This window comes from Mustela lutreola, chromosome 4 (genome assembly GCF_030435805.1).
Source record: "Mustela lutreola isolate mMusLut2 chromosome 4, mMusLut2.pri, whole genome shotgun sequence".
NCBI lineage: Eukaryota > Metazoa > Chordata > Mammalia > Carnivora > Mustelidae > Mustela > Mustela lutreola.
Genome location: NC_081293.1, coordinates 168,863,408 through 168,884,576, shown reverse-complemented (window position 1 = coordinate 168,884,576; position 21,169 = coordinate 168,863,408). Strand labels below are relative to the sequence as shown.

Below are 21,169 nucleotides of genomic sequence, written 5' to 3'. Positions count from 1 at the left end.
TTGCCTTACTTGGACAACTGTCCAGAGTTCCAAGCCTTGTCTTCTTTCCAGTCTACCACATTGCTCTTCAGCACATCCACTGTCTCTGTAGTGCATATATTTGCCACATTTTGCCAAGATGGCTCATAGGAATGAGGAGAGGTTTATTCTAGATATGGATAGTTAATGGTACAGTTTTGAAAATAGAGCAACTATAATTTTATCCTCTGAACCAGTAAGCATTGGCTAGGTTAAACATATAACTTCCAGATCTAAGTAGTTACTAAAATTGTTTCTCATTTATGCTATAATCTCAACATAGGTTATAGGAGGGCTCTGTCCATTAAAGTTACTTGGGGTCCTGGGTTGATGGAAGCTGTTTGGAAACCTAAACATGGTTTGGAAACCATGATCACAAAGACAGACGGAAAGGAAGACTGTAGAACTGGGTACCAGCAAGTAGATGTTTCAAACCCTCCCGTTTTGCTGCCATGGTCTCATGGCCACTCCAAACTTCGGGTGAGCCTGAAGTGTAGGAGAATGGAATATGGGTGAAAATGGTGAACACTGGTAATGATTATCCCACCCACCCACTGACAAATACACACACAGACACACAGATGCTTTGTATGTTACTTTTTTTAATGGAAAGATGACTCCTTTGTCCTCCAAAATCTTTGTGGTGAGACTGTATTTCCTACTTGTGTTTAACTGTTGACTTTTCTGGAAGGGTCTTGTAAAATCCAGGGAAACTGAACCCAGATGATGATGACAGAGAAACCATTTATCTTCTCCCAGGAGCCTTCTTCCATCAGTAGTAATTTTGTCCCCTTATTACACATTGAAATTTGTCCTTGCTTCTCAGTTTTTTAACATCACTTTTAACTTTCATTTCTATACAGATAGTTATTGATAAAATAATAAGGTTTTTGATAGATGGGGGAAAAAGAATTGGGCTTTTTTTTTTTTTGTAACTGCAAATTGTTCAAATCGTGATCTGTTAAATATTACTCACTCTCTTTAACATTATAGTTAGGAATATGAGAAATGAATGTAATGCCAAAAAGAGGAACTAAATCATGGTTTATCTAGCTCAGTCTCACTTAGAAGGAGAACACGTAGAGAAATCGGAGTACACAGAGCTGTAATGCTTACAGTACATAAAAAGCAAATGGAGAGATTGACTCTTAAAGATTATGCTCCTGAACCATTACCAAAGGTAATTTTTTTCCTCTATGTTATTTAATTAGAATAATAAAATATGAAATTACTTATATTCAGGGCTTGAAAGCACATAACTCTAAATTGCAACTTAATTTTACATGTTTAAGTCTTATAAACATTTAAACTTTAACTTACATTTTGCTCCATAAGTTAGAAATAGATAAAAATTTTAATGCTGTTTTTAAAATTATTGGTCACATTTTATTATAAGGTTTCATTCTTATAAATTTAATAGAAGAAAAAGGAAATGGGGAATTGAAGAACTGATATGTGAGATTTCTAAACATTATTCTTTTTTGACTGTGCAGAAATGGCTTCAAATTTTGCCAAAATCCATAGAGAACTGGAATGAGTATGTTTTCTCATTTTATAAAATATATGTGTTACAAAGAATTCACTGAAGACATGATTATTATATATATGATGTAAGAAATGTTTATATATCTATCATCTATCAATCATCTAATTTTTTAAAAAAGCACAGATAAGGAAGTCATTTTATTGATATGTTTTTGATGCATTATAAATGTGAAATTTTGACAATTATATTTCCTTAAAGTGAGGCATAGGTTTGAATTTTGTAATTTAAGTTGAGACACCTCTCAGTATCCACTGCAGTAAATGTACTTGCAATTTAGTGCTCATATCATTTATCACATTTAATAGCATTCAGGAAGCCCTTGCATGGGGAGAAATGAGTTATTTAAAAATGAAAACTGTTAAAATAAATAAATCACTTGAATTAGATATGAATGATATTAAATATGGATTATTCAAATCATATTTGTAAGGTTGACTTTCTTTTTTGTTAAAGCATGATAAACAATGTAACAATTAAATAATTAGTACAATTTATAGTGTTTTAGGGACAAAAATGAAAGAATATTTGATTATAACTTTTTGCTACTTCATATTTTTAATATGAGCAAATATAAAAAAAAGCAAGTACAATTAAGCAAAGACCTTCAACTCAAATCATATTAATAGGGATTTGTGAAATACTATAAAATAGAAATTATGTTGTTATAATATGGCATTAATATTATATTTTTACAGGTGTATGCTATCACAAAAGAAAGAAAAAATATATCTGCTTATCCATTATTGCCCATTTTAAACAAAGACTGTACAGAACTTCACAACATATTTTTATAGCTCAGAACTCAAAAAATTTCCCCCTTGGATATCATTAAAATTTCCTTTAGCTACCTTTCACTTTTGGGGGGAATTCTGTCAGAATTTGAAAAAATAGAAAATAAATCGCGTAGAAAGCATTATTAGGATGTGAATTTGTTAAATTCAGCTGGAGATATATTTAGTTGCTTAAATTACATGAGACCAACAAGAAGAAGGAATACGTACTTCAGAGGTTTGCATAATTTTTCATACAACTAAATAATTTGATTTACTCACGTTAGCTATTTCCTTTCTTGTCCATAATTCTCATGTAAAGGTAGAGTTTTAGTTGCTATTTCTCACTGAAAATACAGAACAGATTAAAGAAATAATCATTAAAAAAATACTTGATAGGCTGTGAAATGGGTCAGAAATATTTTTTTTTCTTTTTAAAAATTTATTTATGTATGAGAGAGAGCATGCACAGGACTGGGGGGGATGGGCAGAGGGAGAGGGACAAGCAGACTTCCCGCTGAGGACCCTAAGATCATGACCTGAGCCCAAGTCAGATGCTTGACTTACTGAGCCACCCAGGTGTCCCCAGAAATATCTTTTCATAGTGTTATACTGGAGAATCTCAGGTGACAGATACATGATTGAATTTTAGATGTATTTTTCGGTTGATTTGCTTATGACCTTTACCATTCATAGACTTCATAGAATTTCCTTTTTTGTATTTATAGTCAAACCCCAAAATTCCGATGGCACTATTGTTATTTCTTAGAAGAATGTTAAAACACATACAGGGGGTAATGGTAATGAGTGTGAGCCACACTCATTATTAGAAAGATAAATATGAATGTGGAAAATGGAGAAGCATTTTAAATGTGTGTGGAAAAATATAGGAAAAGGGAATATACTGAAACCACTTAAGTATCTTAATATAATAAAGACTTTCTGAGATCTGCTATGGGTAGTTTAACACAGTGTTACTTCTAGAGAATACGTTTTAAAAATCTTTGGAAATAATTTCCAAAATGCTAGCTGTTGACTAAAATCCTCCCCAAACAGACTTCTGGTGAGATTAGTGCATTCTTCCCCAGCTCAGAATAGAAAGCACAGAGCTATTTTTCTAGTGAGAACAGGCTGCTCTTCTGAAAAAGCACCTCCTATGCAGCTCCCCCAGCCAGTCCCTGGCTCTGTATTGTAGTGCTCCCCGTCACCCTGACCAGAAACCTCAGATGGTTAGATTTTGTGAGTCCATAGGTACTGCTTGAAAATGCAGGAAAGACAAGAGCTGCTGTATTACTCTGCAGGGGAAAATGAAACTAAATTTAGATCCGCATTCACCAAATCTAGCATCAGTTGTTTTGTGGCTCCTTCATAGTGCTTTGGGCTGCTTTCGGATTTGCACATTTCAGGAACAACATTGTGGAGACTTTGTTAGTCTGCAGTGGTCCATTGGAAGGAAGTTGCTCTCAGTGCTCAACTGTTTCCGGTCTCTGTGGGAGGCCTGCCACCTCTGAGTTTCAGTCTCACACTGTACAACTTGCTGCCCTCTTGTCTCACCAAACACCAAACCTCAAGAATCTAGCTGCCAGGGATCAGGTCATTTGCTGCTTCATCAGCCTGAAAGCTTTTTTTTCTTACAGAATCCACTTTAGTATCTTTCAAAACTTGAGCCTTTAACGCAAAATTTTTGTTAACTTTCCAGTGCTTAAGAAAAGTTCAACCTGGGGCACCTGGGTAGCTCAGTGGGTTAAAGCCTCTGCCTTCAGCTCAGGTCATGATCCCAGGGTCCTGGTCCTCTGCTCGGTGGGGAGCCTGCTTCCCCCTCTCTCTGCCTACTTGTGCTCTCTCTCTCTCTCTCTCTCTCTCTCTGTCAAATAAAATAAAATAAAATAAAATAAATTAAAAAAAAAAGTTCAACCTTAGCTATTTCACTTTAATCCTGAGGTAGTATTTTCCTAATTTTATAAATGAGGAGATTGTGGCTCAGGAAAACATTTTTAAAACTTGTTGTGTTTATGTGAACAAATAGGGGACATAGAATTTAAAACTAGGTACCTGATATGTGCCAGAAAAAGAATTCAGAGTTGGATAATATAGACATGTCCTCAAAGATACTGGTATGTAGTGGGAAGGGAGACAATAGATACACAAATGAATTAATGCCTTTCAGTGTGATAGAAGTTAGTGTGAAATTATATTAGAATCTAAGTGAGAAAACAGGAGGGAATGAACAATTCAGTATGGGGTGTCCAGGTAAGGTTTCTTTTCTTTTCTTTTTTTTAAAGATTTTATTTATTTCTTTGACAGAGATCACAAGTAGGCAGAGAGGCAGGCAGAGAGAGAGAGGAAGGGAAGCAGGCTCCCTGCTGAGCAGATAGCCCTATGCAGAGCTCAATCCTAGCATCCTGGGATCATGACCTGAGCTGAAGGCAGAGGCCTAACCACTGAACCACCCAGGTGCCCCACAGGGGAGGTTTCTAAGAAGAAGGAACGGTCTTGACAGTTGGGAGGAACCAAACATTCAAAAAGAGGGGAGAGTCAGGGAGAGTTATTTTGAGTATCCTTGCATTTATCATTTCCTAGTCAGTCCCATCCCTACACTTAATGTCTTATTTCTTGTTTTCCCTCTGTATCCTGATTTCCTCCCCCCAACAAAAAAACAAACAAACAAACAAACAAAAAAAGAAAGACAAAGAAAAACCACTGGCCAATGCCTATTAAGTATCTTTTATCACCACATATTGTGTGTGGTCACTAACCCATTTGAGTTATGGACTATGTTTTCTTTGCTGTGCTATTCCATTTACACTGATTATAGTAAGTATATATGTATACTATTGAAAAAATTTTGATATGTAATGTTACTTTAATTTCCTTGTTTGTTCTGAACATCTAGTATCTTCTAAACTGTTGTTAGGGAAACTAATGACAGAGAAAAAGAAGAAAAAAATGGGGAAAGTGAGCTAAGGAAGAAAAAAGAAGAAAATGGTGAGAAAGAAATAGAAAAAGGAATGATTGTTAATAACTGTGGGCAGGGTGCCTGGGTGGCTCAGCTGGTTAAGCAACTGACTTCAGCTCAGGTAGTGATCCTGGAGTCCTGGGATCGAGTCCCACATTGGGCTCCCTGCTTGGCAGGGAGTCTGCTTCTCCCTCCAAACCTTCCCCTTCTCATGCTCGCTCTCTCTCTCTCAAATAAATAAAGATTTACAAAATATATTAAACAAACAAACAAATAAACAACTTTGGGCAGCAAGATACTAGCTCTTTCCACCTGCTTGCAAATTTTGTGCATGTGAAAGGAAAGCTTTCCGAGACAGGAAATTTTAGGGATTATGATATGAAAATAGGACATGAAAAAGTATAGGAAAAATCATCAGAGACATGATGGAGGCCTGATATATGAAATCAGAACTCGTTCTTTGACTGAAATCCCCAAATTATTTTCTAAGTGAGCAATATTAGTTCAAGATACTTCAGAATAAAGTTTGGTATTACACACAAATGTGGAGATGACAAGAGAAGGCCTCTAAGGCCAACAGAAGCCAAGTCTTCCATATTGTCTAACATGTGTATATAGAGAGAATTACTTGATCATAGGATGTGAAAATGGAAAATTTGTTAATAACCTTTTAGTCTCAAACATTCATTTTGGAGATGAGGAAATGGAGACCTGTATGCCTTTTCCAAGCACAAACAAGGAGCTGTTAGGAGACCTGACTAGATTTTACATCCTGGATTCCTTTCCTAGTAAACTGAAGCCTATTAACATGGACATGGAAGATGTCATAAGTGGACTACACTTAGGAGACATAAAATTAAGCACTTGAGAAGTCAAGCAGAAATTCTAGAGAATCATAATAAAGAGAGAACTACAAAAACATGTTATGATTTCTATGTAGGCCAAACTATTTGAAGATTCAAGGCTGAGTGAGGGTGGGTGCAGTTGTGGGGAAGCAGATGTGAAATTAAATATTTCTCTGACTTTTAATATCTCATTTTCTTTTTTTTTTTTTTTTTTAAAGATTTTATTTATTTATTTGACAGAGAGAAATTACAAGTAAGCAGAGAGGCAGGCAGAGAGAGGAGGAAGCAGGCTCCCTGCTGAGCAGAGAGCCCGATGCGGGACTCGATCCCAGGACCCTGAGATCATGACCTGAGCCGAAGGCAGCGGCTTAACCCACTGAGCCACCCAGGCGCCCAATATCTCATTTTCTATCTTTTAAATGTCTTGCTAATTGTGGGTTGATTATTATATTAGAATTGTAATCTTAGGACCAATAAAAAGTTGAAGTAATTTTTAAAACAGATTCTTCTTTTTGAAATGTATTTCTCAGATTACCCATTTTTTTGGAAAGATTTTATTTATTTATTTGATAGACAGAGATCACAAGCAGGCAGAGAGGCAGGCAGAGAGAGAGAGAGGAGGAAACAGGCTCACTGCTGAGCAGAGAGCCCGATGCAGGGCTCGATCCGAGGACCCTGGGATCATGACCTGAGCCTGGGATCATGACCAAAGCAGAGGCTTTAACTCACTTAGCCACCCAGGCACCCCTCAGATTACCCATTTTTCAAAGAGATTAATTGCTTTATGTTAGAAAGAGAGGGAAAGAGAGAAGGAATGGGGGAGGGGCAGAAAGATAAGGGGAGAGAGAGAGAGAGAATTGTTAGCAGACTCCACTCCCAGCATGGAGTCCAATGAGAGCTCAATCTCATTACCCTGAGATTCATTACCTAGGTCAAAATCAAGAGTTGAACGCTTAATTGACTGAGCCACCTAGGTGCCTCAGTTCCTAGTTTTTATAAATAAATAATGAGATTCAAAAATGATAATATCTAATATTCAAACTTGTTAATGCAAATGTGGGCAATTGCCTGTCATTGTGCTGTAAGAAAATTTTCTCTCTCCTCTTGGTAGTTCTTGTCATCCCACTAAAGGGAAGCCTCTGGGGCCATATAGACAGTTGTCCCACTCTGCCTCCAGTATTGGCTGAAGTTCCTTCAGGGAGCAACAAGAGCTATAGGGTCTGTATTAGGGTAGGAGAGACAGGTACTTGCCTCTGGTGCAAAATTTAAGGGAGCACCAACAAATTCAGAAATCAAGACAAATAATATTTTAATCCAATATTTTTTTAAAAACTGAAAGCTTTTAGCACACACAAAAAACCTGCCTAATGAACAAAGTATGACAGAATCAGTAATAACATGGTTCCAGGCCATATCAGAGCCTGAGGCAAAAGAAAAAAAACTCAATAATACTGATCTAAGAGTTGGGGAGAATGGGGAGTTTTATTTTATTGGTAAGCTGCATTTTAATTAGACAGCCATGTCACAAGGAATGTTATATAAAAGGTGGAAAGATAGAACGATTTATTCAGTCAGCTAATCTAATCTTTTTGACATGTTAGGATTTCCGATTAAATGTGTGCCTTGAGGGTGGCGAGGTGGGAAACATGCTTGGGAGATGCTGGAAATGGCAAATGAGACGTTTTTAAAAGCTGGACATTTCTCATCAGAAATGTTTTTCCAGTCCTGGGAAGACATTAGTTTTGGTTAAAAGCAAAAATATTGCTGAGTTTAATAGAATCACAATAGAACAAAATAAAGCAAATCTTTTAACTAGTCTTTTGAGGTAGACCCTGACAGGCTTGTTGTAGGTTCAGTGACACAGTAAGAAGTACAACATGGAAATATGTCAGCCATAGAGCAAGCAATTGCATTTTGTAGAATGTAGTCCTTCTTCAATACCTTAAATAATGTGATGTTTGACCACATGGCTATGGCTGCTTCCCTTCACTTGTTTAAGTTCTATTCATACTGCAGTTCTTAATTTAAGTATTAATTCCTCCAGGAAACTGTCTGATTTACTATAGAGTAGATCCCCAATTATATATGTTCATTCGACCACATATTTGGCATTAATCAAAATGATTAGCATATCAGTGAAAGAAAAAGAAATCATACTAAGTCTTTCAAAAAGAGTGAATTTAATAGAAATAATTAGTTATGCAAATGGTGGAAGGGTTGATTCTACACCCTGGTGTCTTTCTATTGAACAGGGACCTATTAACATTGATATTGGGGATGCTAGATTTGTGGGGTACCCTCTGGAAATGTAAAAGCAGGGTGAGGTAACCCAGACTGGGACTGTGAGGTAACCTAGACTGTGTTTGTGAGTTGTCAGTGTTCCTAGCAGGGCTCCACAACTGCCAACGAGGATGATGTCGCATGGGCTAGTATAACTGAAGTGGGGAAATCAGGGCCAAGGATGGCACCCCTAAAAGGTCGTAGCCACTTTGAGAGATACAATCACAAGGCAAAGAGAGAAGAACAATGTCCAAGGGAGGGGGGAGAGCCATGACTTCTCCTCTCCTACCGTCTTCCAATTTTGCATGAATGCCTCTTATTGGCCAAACCTAACTGAAGGTCAATTGACAAGGGATTCTGGATAATATATTTATAGAGGTCCCTGGACCCCTATGTGACAGCACAGAATATGGAAGAAAGACATGGAGCTAAGGCACACAATGTAGTAAACTAAATAATTATATTAATTAATGCTGTTATCAGGGTAATGCTAATCTTTCTAGGCAGTGTAACTTCTTTGGGTCAGTGTTGTGGCTGCCTTATTAACTAATATATTTCCAACACATTTCATAGTTCCTAGCCCACTGAAGATTTTGAATGAATGGAAAAAATGTATGAATAAATATTGTCATTTCCATTATACTTACAAGAGTTATGATTTTCACCAAAACTTAGTAATGTGCTCCTTCCAACAGCAATGTGAATAGGAACTCCATGATTTACCAAAAGAAACAAGTCCTCTATCTAAAAAAAGTGAAGGATAGAGGTGAGAGAGAGGAAAAAAAAGAAGTGTGTTCATAATGGTTTCAGAGCTTAGAAAATTTTGTTCTGCCTAAGTCTTAACTGCTTTATCCATCTAGCCCTTATACCTCATAGGACACTCTAGTATATGTATTAACTAAGGAAGATTTTTCTTTTTTTTTTTTCAGAAGTAGCAACACTGGCATTAAGTGAAAAATGGCCACTATACCTCAATACTCATAACTAAGATTAAAAGATAGTCTTTCTAAGGCTGGTTCAAGGCAATGCTCAAGTAGACACTGTGTTCTTTACCGTTATGGTAGGGCAGGACCATTCTTTTCTCCTTACGGTTTCATCTAATTCTCTGTTTAAAGGATGGGCCACCAACCCAAGATTTTAAAATGTAGCAACATTTTAAAATTTTAGGAAACACTTCTTGTTTCCCCTCTCCTTTTGAGACTCCAATTACATGTATATTAATTCATCTGAAGTTGTCTCACAGCTCATTTGTGTTTTTCATACTTTTTCCATTATTCTAATTTTGAATCTTTTCTATTGTTGTGTCTTTAAATTCACTAATCATTTCTTATGTAATATTGAATCTGCTGTTAATCCTATCTAGTGCATTTCCCCCCCCCCCTTCATTATAAATTTTGTTTTGTTTGCTACAGCAATGAAGAAATAGGGGCTTTGGTTTTTTCTTTGCCCAATTACTAATCACTAATAATCACTACTGGCAAAGCAAATGATCAGAGTAAGAATGCAAAACACAAAATGAGTAATAGCAACTGTGACATCAAAAAAAAAGAAAATAACAAGATCATCATCATTGTTTACCTGAATGATAAGGAATATCTGCGCTATTTATCCAGCTTATTGGTTTTTACTGGTTTGAAAGCTTCTGCAGTTCCCTGGCTAGGATTTATGTTATCCAGTGAAATTTTCATTTTAGATACTATATTTTCCTTTTCTAGAATTTAGATTTAGGTCTTTCAAAATATTCAAAAACCTTTTTTTAATAGGTTTGTATATTAAACTTTTTTAATAGGTTTATGCTTTCCTTTACCTTCTTGAACATGAGGCATATGGCTATAGCGGCTGTTTTTTTGTTGTTGTTATTTGTTTTCTTTTGTTTTGTTTTAGATTTTTAAATTTATTCATTTGAGAAAGAGAGAGAGAGCTCATGAATAGGTGGGATGGGGAGAAGGAATGGGAGAAGTCAACTCCCTGCTGAGGAGGGAGCCAGATGGGGCTCCATCCCAGGATTCTGGGATCATGACCTGAGCGGAAGGCAGATGCTTAACCAACTGAGCTACCCAGGAACTCCATAGCAGCTATTTTAATGGCTTTTTCCTGTTGCTGTCATTTGAGGTGTTTGTTGGTCAGTTCTTTTGAATGATTTTTCCCCCATGTTATTGGTCATATTTTCCTACTTCTTTGTATGCCTGAAGATTTTTGATTGGATACCAAGCATCATGAGTGGTGGCAATCTTAGTAATTTTAAAAACACTTCGAGTTTTGCTTAGTTGCTTGGAAAAATTTTGATTCTTTCACAACTAGGTTTAATCTTTGCCAAATGGAATTATAGTAGTCTTGAGTCTAAGGCTATTTGTCCCTGTAAGTCAGGCAATATCTTCTGAGTACCTGCTTGACACATGCCCTATGCATTATGATGTTTCTTATCTCTGGTTCTTGGAAATGTGAACCATTCCCAACTTTGTATGATTGCTGGAAATTGTTCCTTCTACTCCCTTCCAGTAGTGCATTGCTCAGCCAAAAAGTAGTTTGCTTACACACATGCTCTGATTAGCATTAAGTTGAGGACTCTGGGAGACCCTCTGCAGATTGCAGGAGCTCCCTCTCTTTGTAGCTCTCTCTGCTCTGATACTCTGTCTTGTAAATTCTGTCATGACCTTCCCAGATCCTCATTTCTGTCTCTTCAATTCAGAGAGAATGCTGGGCTCTGTTGTGATTTCCTCTCCCTGTGACTGAAGTTTGAAAATTCTTCCCAGGTAATGAACTGAAACAATCATAGAACTTACCTAGTTTATTTCCCTTCTCTCAGGGTGGCATTGCTCTCTGCTGCCTGTTGTTCAATGTTTGAAAATATTTTGTTTGACTTTTTTTAGTTGTTTAAGGTATGGGTGAAAATCTAGTTCTTGGTCCTCTATCTTGGCTGGCAGTGGAGCTTCTTGATGTTTTTTTTTTTTTTTTTGCCAAACTAAAGGTCCTGCCCACATTGTTCCTTTTTTAAAACAGATGTATTTATTTATCTTAGAGAGCATGCACATAAGTGGCAGGGGGAGGGCAGAGGAAGAGGGAGAGGGAGAGAATCTCAAGCAGACTCCCCACAGAGCATGAAACCTGTTGTGGGGCTCCATCTCACGACACTGAGATCATGACCTGAGCAAAAACCAAGAGTTGGATGCTTAACTGACTGAGCCACCCAGATACCCCTTAAATGTCATCTTTTAAATTTAAAATTTAATCTAGGTACACTTGGGATCTGAATGTTATTCTGCACCATCATTTGGAAAGGTTTTAATACATGTTTTAAGAAAATGACCATAAAGAGAGCTATGTTTATGTTTGAATTATTACTTCCTACATTGGGAAAGAATGAAAAAAATTTCAGGAATTTAATCTTTGTTGAAGTCCAAGGTGCTTACCAAATTAGCATGAATGTCTCCATGAACAAAAATTTCAAAATCCAGTGAAACAAATCAGTTCAGATTTTGTTATTATCTTAGGAACTAATTAAATTGGCCATTTCATGTTATCTCAAACTCGAGGTATTCATTTACTATTTCATCCACTAAAAGGTAAATCTCATTATGAAAAGTTATATAATTATATAAGAGATAAGTGTATTTGTCCTGCTGAATGAAAGAAAATTCCATTGTAACAGATTTTCATTCTCAGAGAGGAAAAAAAAAAACACTATTAGGATAAGAACAAAAATTTCAAAAGCTAGTATCAAAGGAGAATATTCTCTCTTCAGGTTAATGTTAGAGAAATCTATTTTGAATTTAACTAAGATTGATCAAGCAAACTTCCAAAAGAAATTCAGACTTTCTCATATATTTATTCATTTTCATATGCTACTGATACAGTATTATGAAATCCTACCTGCAACTTGCTCAAATAATGCAGCCCACTGCATTATTTTCAAAGGAGATTAATGAAAATATTGCAGTTTGAATAAAATTATATTTAGAATTTATAGTTTTAAAACCTCAAATTTTGATTTTATATGATTATTTATACTCATCTAAATGAGATGCATCTCAAAATGAATGTTTAACAAATTAAGTTTTGAGTCAAAACAAAGCCATATATCACAAGGGCTTTATTTCTGTATGAACAAATATAATTTGAGTTTGAGTCACACTCACATGTCTTCCAATCACCCTTACTTTGCCTCTGAATGCTAATATAAGAACACAAAAATTCTTCTCATGAATTTTTAAATGTTAGTTTCACTTCCACTCAGCAAAGTATTAAAATAGTATTCCCCTGACTATACACTCAACAAGAAAGCACTATTACAATAAAAATGCAAACATATTCTATAATATAGATGCCAGAGTTGTTGTTGTTGTGGTTGTGGTGGTTTTATTTAATATTCTTAACCATGTCATATATTACCATGTGATTGCGATGGTTTATTGTTGCGCAAGAAGATAGGTTGTGGATTTTTTTTCTTTAAGGCCACTGAGTCTAGCTCTAGTGACTCCAAAGAAAGTTGAATGACAAGCAGGCCTGGAATCATTACATTACTTGTATTCAATATTATATTAGACGTCCCAGAAGGCATAATACAATTTATTCCCTGACTTTTAATTTAAAACAGATTTAATTCTTTTTATTATAAAAATAATTCATGCATATTATTGGAAATCTTGAAAATGAGTGAAATTGAGAATGGCCAGTCATAGTTCCACTACCCCAGGAAGAGGAACTTTAACAGAAATAAGGTCTTTGGATTAACATTAAGCAATTTTAAGTAACAGAAGACCAGTAGTAAAACTCTAAGAATAAACAAAGTATAACAAAAAAGTTGTAGATTAAGCAAGAAAAATGTTTTGGTGTGTTGAACTGTGTAATAATTTAGACTTTAAGAGCCAACAGAAACAAACTTGTACTTTTGAGAATTAATTTACCTGATGGAGAATCAAGATAGGGAGAAGGAAGCTTTTCTGTTTGGTCTGTATTCTGTACACATTGGCTGTCATAAAGGAGATTATAGGGGCACCTGGGTAGCTCAGTGCATTAAAGTCCCTGCCTTTGGCTCCGGTCATGATACCAGGGTCCTGGGATCGAGCCCCACATCGGGCTCTCTGCTCAGCAGAGAGCCTGCCTCCCTTCCTCTCTCTCTCTGCCTGCCTCTCTGCCTACTTGTGATTTCTGTCTGTCAAATAAATAAACAAAATCTTAAAAAAAAAAAAAAAGAAAAAGAGATTGTAGTATGGATGCCTATTACCTAGCGGCAAGGCAAAATGCTTGAGGAGGTCATGGTGAATTGCCAAGTTCGGTAATGTTTCTTGGAGTTCTCTACTGTGTACAAGCTGGAAAGTTGTCTGAATTTTTGTTTTGTTTAGTTGGGTGTTGAATGCAAGTATTGGGACCATTAGAGAAAAAAAGTGCATTTCTTTTGTTATTTGAAGGTATCACCAAATATTACATCAAATGAAATATTATTTAGAAGTAATTCTTTTTTTTTTTTTTTAAAGATTTGATTTATTTATTTGACAGACAGAGATTACAAGTAGGCGGAGGCAGGCAGAGAGAGAGGAGGAGGCAGGCTCCCTGCTGAGCAGAGAGCCCTATGCGATGCGGGGTTCTATCCCAGCACCCTGAGATCATGACCTGAGCCAAAGACAGAGACTTTAATCCACTGAGCCACCCAGGAGCCCCAGTATTATTTAAAAGTAATTCTTAAAGTCTATGTTCACAACTGTAATTTAAGAAATGGTGCTCAAACTTACACACACACACACACGCACACACACTAATCATACCCACTCCTCCTTTGCATGTTATTCTTACACAGTATTATAATTAAACATTATTGTAATCCCCCAAATTAGAATTATTGTTTTTGATTTATTTAGATGCTTGTTTAGATTTAACTGCTTACTAGCTACTTCTGTGCTCACCATTCATTTTTAGCCCTTCAGACCTTGCTTCTCAGGTCATTTTCTTCCTAATCCCTTTAGTGAATGTACGTTGATAGTAAACTGTCAATTTTTATGTGTTTGTCTGCAAAATGAGTTTATTTCATCCTTATTTTGGAAAAATGCTTGAAACCAGTTTTTTGGTCCTTCTCTTTTCCAACCTCCTACATTCTCTTTTCCAGCTTAAGCCTCGGCTGATGATCTTGCTTTCTATTCAGTGAAAAAAATTGAAGTCATTAGAAGAGAACATGCAGAGATACCCAGCATGTTTGGTCTGTGTTCTGTACACATTGGCTACTTACCTACACCACCCTACCTACACCCTGCTGCTCTGACTGAAACTTGAGATGACTCACTGCGTCCCACCTAAAATCAAGTTTTCCAGTGTGTGCTTGTCCCCATTCCTTTTATCATCTCCTCCAGCAATTCTTCCTCTTTCTTCTACACAATCACTGTTTGTTTTCTAGAGGACTGTCTCATCAACATACAGCATCTTCTTATTTCTCCCATGTATTTCTGAAAAGTTTTTGTCTTTATTTGCATGGTCAGCTACCACAATATTTCTCTGCTTCCCTTTGCAGCAAACCTCCTTGAAATGATTATTCTTTAAAGCCTGTTTCTACTTCTCTCAATTATTCTATTCAACTATCCAATCGGGTTTGCGCACCACTAATTTTCCAAATCACTTTTTTAAAGGTTCAGTGACTAAATCCAATGCTGAATTCTCAGTTTCCATCACAGTCCACTATCAGCAGCATTGGACACCATCATTCCTTTAATATATTTTCTTGACGTGGCCGTACAATACCTCTTCTGGTTTTCCTTCTCACATGGATCGGATTACTCTCTCTCAGTATTTTGTACCCATTTCTCCTCATTTCCCTAACCAGCTGAAATTTCCCTAGTCAACCCTTGGTCCATTTCTCTTTTATATTCACACTCCATCACTTTGTCATCTTGTCCAGTGTTTTGCCTTTAATTGCCATCCATATGCCAATGACTCCCAAGTTTACATCTCTAGTGAAGATCTTTCTCCTGAACTCTGGATGAAATTATCTAACCATTAGAGACTCTTAATCTCAGGGAACAAATAGGGTTGCTGAAATGGAGGGGGATAGGAGGGATGGGGTGGCTGGGTGATGGACCTTGGGGAGGGTTTGTGCTATGGTGGGTGCTGTGAATTGTGTAAGACTGATGAATCACAGAACTGTACCCCTGAAACAAATAATATATTATATGTTAATTAAAAAAGAAATGATCTAACTTCCTATTCAACAGCTCCACATTGATATTAATAGATGTTTCAAAGTCAACATGTCCAAACCTAATTTCCAATATCTTCCCTCTTTCTGTTAAGTTGCTTTAACCATAGCCACAAGGCAGATTAATGACCCCCCCCCCCCCTTTTAGCAGCTCAGATAGAATGTTTTAGTCATCTTGATTCCTCTTACCAATCTAGCGGGAAATTCTATTGTCTATATCCACAATAAATCCAGAGTCTAGCCATGACTTACCACTTCCCTGCTCTCACTCTAGTCTGAAGCATCTTTATCTTGAGCCTGAATTACTTCAAAGTCTCATAACTGGTTTTCTTCTTTGTCACCACCTCCAGCCACATATTTGCACATAGTAGTCAGTAGTCAATGTGATCCTGTTAAAATATCAAGTGTGCCACTGCACACACTTCTTGCCCTCCATTCCCTATTTCACTGAGTAAAAATCAAAGTTCTTTTTTTTTAAATTAACATACAATTTATTATTTGGTTCAGGGGTATAGGTCTGTGATTCATCAGCCTTTTTTTTTTTTTTTTAAAGATTTTATTTATTTATTTGAGGTAGAGAGACAGGCAGAGAGAGGGGGGAAGCAGGCTCCCTGCTGAGCATACAGCCCAATGCTGGGCTCAATCCCAAGACTCTGAGATCATGACCTGAGTCAGAGGCAGAGGCTTAATTAGCCACCCAGGCACCCTTGATTTCTTCAGTCTTATATAATACCCAGCGCTTATCACAACACACACTCTCCCTAATGTTCCATCACCCAGTTATCCAACCCCCCTTCTACTCTCCCCTCCTGGAACCCTCTGTTTGTTTCCTGAGATTAAGAGTCTGTCATGGTTTGTCTCCCTCTGGGGCTTCATCTTGCTTCATTTTTTTCTCTCTTCCCCTATGATCCTCTGCCTTGTTTCTTAAATTCCACATATCAGTGAGATCATATGATAATTGTCTTTCTCTGTTTGACTTAATTCACTTAGCATAATACCCTGTAGTTCCATCCATGTTGTTGCAAATGGCAATATTTCATTTTTTGTAGCTGTGTAATATTCCGTGTGTGTGTGTGTGTGTGTGTGTGTGTGTGTACCATATCTTCTTTATCCATTCATCTGTGATGGGCATCTGGGCTTTTTCCATAGTTTGGCTCTTGTGGACATTGTTGCTATGAACATTGAGGTGCAGGTGCCCCTTCTGATCACTCCATTTGTTATCTTTAGGGTAAATATCCAATAGTGCAATTTCTAGGTCATAGGTTAACTCTATTTTCACCTTTTTGAGGAACTTCCATACTGCACCAGCTTGCATTCCCAGAAAATAAAATCTCACCTTTTTAATGAATTCTATTCTGACAGCCCATTCAAGTTTATTAACCTCTGTCTTTTCAGTCCCCTGGTTCACTGTTTTCACAGCACACTTTCCTTATTTATTATGGTTATTATTTATTGATTGTTTCTCTCTGTTGGAACATAAATTCCAGAAAAGTAGGAATTTTTGGGTCAATTTTTGGTAGATTCTAACACAGTATATGAACAATACATTCTGTTGAATGAATGATTGAATGGGACATAACTTCATGGGGTGTAGGATGCTACATTGACAGCTAGTTTTTCTCAGTACTTTGGAGTTATCATTTATCAATCTTCTGGCTTCCATTATTGTCATTAAGAAATCAGCCCCCAGTCAAATTTTTCCTTTCAGCAAATCTATCTTTTTCCTTGGGACGTTTTAAGGATCTTTTTTTTTTTTTTTCCTCTGATGTTTTGTAGCTTCATTACAATATGTCTGAGTATAGTGTTTTTCATTAATACTGATTGAGACTTATTGAAGTTCCTCTGTGTCTCATCATATCAGGAAAGATCTCAACCACTGTCACATCAAATATTTCTTCTACATTTTTTCTCTCATTCATTTCTGAGACTCCAATTAATAGACATATGTTAGACTCTCTATTTTCATGTCTCTTAACTTTACTGATTTTCAGTCTTGGTTCTCTGAATTCTATTTTGAGTAATTGATCCATATATGTCTCAGAATTCACAAATTTCTCTTCATTTTTGTATAATCTGTTGTATAATCCAAACTTTGCATCCATAGTTCTTGTTACTATGTTCTCTCATTTAAAAATTTTTAATTTTTTCCTTTTCAAATATCTGTCATTTTCCATGATCCCTTCTTCTGCCACTGTACTTCATAATAGTCTTTTCCAGTTATTTAAGCCTATCAAGTAAACTCATTTTGCATGCTTCTTATGATTATTAGAAGAGAAACCATCCAAAAATATTACTTGGCAGTTTCCTGATTTATATCTTGTTTCTCACTTCTAGTTATTTAACCCTTCCATGTTTGGTGATTTTTCACTGTGAGTCAGTTTTGAAGCATCAACTGATACTTTTTTGAGGAATATGTAAAGTGAATTTTTCTCACTTATGTTAGAAACTTATGTTTACTACCAACCTTGAATCACTTTAATCTACATTTTATATTTGTCAGCAACCTGAGAAATTTTGCCCGCTCTAGTATTACCTTGTTTTAGTAAGTTGTCAGGGATATTTCTGAGATAATGTGAATAAGGAATTCAGGTCTATTTGTATTTCTTTTCCTTATATGCCTGTGGTTCTTGGTCATGCTGCTTTGAAGAATGCAGAGGTAGACCACATGAAGAGTGATGGGCAGCAAAGCAAAGTTTACTGAAGGATAGTTAAGTTTATTGAGCAATAGTAGTACAAAGCTCCAGAAGAGGGAGGGGACCGGTGTGGGTGGCTGCAGGGGTTTCAAAGTCTAACGGTTTTTATGAGACTGTTGATGGGTCATTTTAATCTAATTAACCCTCCATGCACCTGTCACCTAATCAGGTTTTTGTTCATGCACTCATCTACCTATCAGGTAGTGGTTCAGATGGGAAAGGGTGGAGGGCTCCTTCTAGGATGGTGTAAAATTCCTTTAAGGATAGTTTCCTTTTAGAGTGGGGTGGAGAAGAGGGAGAAGGGGAGTGGAGCTTGTCCCTGCCTGCCTTTTTTCTGACTATCTTTCATTATTTGCCTATGGATTCAATCTAAATATCTGGATCTAAATTAATCCAAAGTAACTATTTCCTGAGAGTGTTTCTGGACCTGAAACTACATGATACCTAATTAGAGCTCCTGGGTCCTTTAACAAATCAAAACTTTATTTTTGGCTTCTGAGTCCTGGTATCTCTGATTGGAAATATTTTGGTTTCTAAGAACTGCCTGTAATTGATTGAGCTCTGGGCATTTGCTGGGTAGGAGTCTAGTAATTGTGATCCTCTACATGAGTGCACGAAAGGAAGTGGCCTCTGTGGTGTGATTTGATGGATGCTGCCCAGACCTTTTTGACCAAACGATTTCCTCCTCTCTTTAGCTGTGGCTCAGAGATGACTGTTTTAGCCATTTCATAATCAGACAGCAAAAACAGGAATCACAGTCTTCAGATAGCTCAGGGGAAGGGTAGTATTTATAGATATCAGCTTTCTCCTTAGTATGGATTTGATTATAGGGATAAGGTGAATGTCATTGTGGAAGGTTAAGAGCCTTTGGAGAAAAGATTTAGGACTGGTAAATTTCCAAGGAAAGAAGAAGAATCTGTCGGAAGTCATTCGGACAATTTACTGTTGTGAAAGGACAAGCATTAAAAATTTCCAAAGGTCAGGGGAAAACGTTGGGGTGATTATTACTGTTGCAAGATTTTTTTCTCTGTTGGTGCCATGGTTCTTGGCCACACCCCTTTAAAGAATGTGGAGGTAGACCAGACAGAGTGGTGGGCAGCAAAGCAAGGTTTATGGAGTCATAGCAAAGCAAAGCAATTGCACAAAGCTCCCAAAGAGGGAGGGACCCCGGAGGGGTTGGCGACAGGAGTTTCTAAGTCTAGGGGGTTTTATGGACTTATTAGCTGACTCTTTTAATCTGATTAACCCTCTCTGTGCCTGTCATCCAATCAGGTTTTTGTTACCAATCTATCACTTGTGAAAGGGTGGAGGGCTCCTACTAGGGTGGTATAAAATCCTTTTAAGGGTGGTTTCCTCGTGAGGGGGGATTTGTCCCTGCCTTCCAATTGTCCTTCATAATTATTATTATTTATAAGATTTATTTATTTGAGAGAGAGAGAGAGAGAAAGCAAGTACAAGTGGGGGAGGGAGAGAGAGAGAGAATTCTAAGGAGACTCCCTGCTGTGGGTGGAGTCTGATGTGGGGTTCCATCTCATGACCTTGAGATCATGACCTGAGCTGAATCCAAGAGTTGGTTGCCTAATTGACTAAGCCACCCAGGCTGCTGGGGTGATTATTTTTAGAATACAGTTTTATTTGTATTTATTTTTACTTTTTTTGCAGTAGTTAGCCAGGATTACATACAGTCTATATGTATTCATCAGATTTCTCCAAAGAAAGAGAGAGGAGACTGATTTTTAAACAATTAGCTTACATGACTGTGGGAGGTGGCAAGTCTGAAATCAGTAGGGTGTGCTGGTAGGCTGGACCTTTAAGTCAAGAGTCGATGTTGCAGTTCTGGGTCTGACTGAATTCTGCAGAGTAGGCCAACAGATGGGAAACTCAGGCAGGGTTCCTATGTTGTGATTTTAAGGCAGAACTGAATATTCTTTAGGGAAACGTATCTTTTCTCTTTAGGCCTTAGTAACTGAATAGATGAAGCCCACCTACATTATGGATGCAATTTGCTTTACTTAAGGTCTACTAATTTAAATACTAATCACATCTAAAATATACCTACATACCAATATCTAGACTGGTGTTTGACCAAATGACTGAGCACCATGGCCTCGCCAACTTGACACAAAAATTAATCATCACACAATCCTATAAAATTTTAGTGGACTGCTTGCCAATTTCATTTAACATGATTACATTTGCTAATGCTTCATAACTTTTATATCATGCCTTTTGCATACCCAAAATTAGTAATCCAGATACCCACATGACTGATAGTCATGGAGTTTTTGTGCTGAGGTGCTAACTTGATCAGTGAATCAAGACATGTTTGCAAAATACCACGCTAAGGAAAAGTGTCTGAGAGTCCTTCATCTCCAGTTTTCTCTGGGCCTCTTCCTTCTCCATAATCCTGTGCTAAAGTTTATAGTTAAAGGCATTGCGATGTGTTTGTAGAAAAGGTAGAGACAGAGATAATATATTGGAAGAATGTGAAAGGTGGGTTTCCCCACTTCTCTGACTACTCCCAGATCTCATTTCAATGGTCAAGATTGCACAGTTCCCTGACAGAAACATCAGTAACATATACAGCAAGGGGTCATGTACACAATTCAGTCTATCAAGACATCAATTCATTTCTTGATTTAGACTCAGCAATTTCAGTACATTAAACGTGTTTTCTGTGTCTGCTTCCAGCTGGGAAACTCTAAACTGATGTTTTTCTCTTTCATGTTGTACTTCATTGATTATCATAAAGAGTAGCCTTCAGGTTTTGAAATTCTCACACTCAACAAAGAATTCTCCTAAACCATTGTCATCTATGGTGGAAATGTCATTTGAACTTTAAGAGATTACAGGGAGGAATTGAACCAACTACTTCAGTATT

The 21,169-nt window shown here is 37.0% G+C and overlaps 1 protein-coding gene across 2 annotated transcripts in view; it reads left to right on the top strand.

Moving 5' to 3' along the window:
• Positions 1-1,130: 1,130 nt before the first annotated feature.
• TFEC (transcription factor EC) overlaps positions 1,131-21,169 on the top strand; it is a 176,445-nt gene continuing 156,406 nt past the window's right edge. Inside the window, exon 1 of one of the 2 annotated variants that reach the window (XM_059171639.1) lies at positions 1,131-1,198. The gene's annotated coding sequence lies outside the window, so the exon portion shown is untranslated. The remainder of the gene's footprint in view (positions 1,199-21,169) is intronic. The other variant, XM_059171640.1, reaches the window with a different exon arrangement.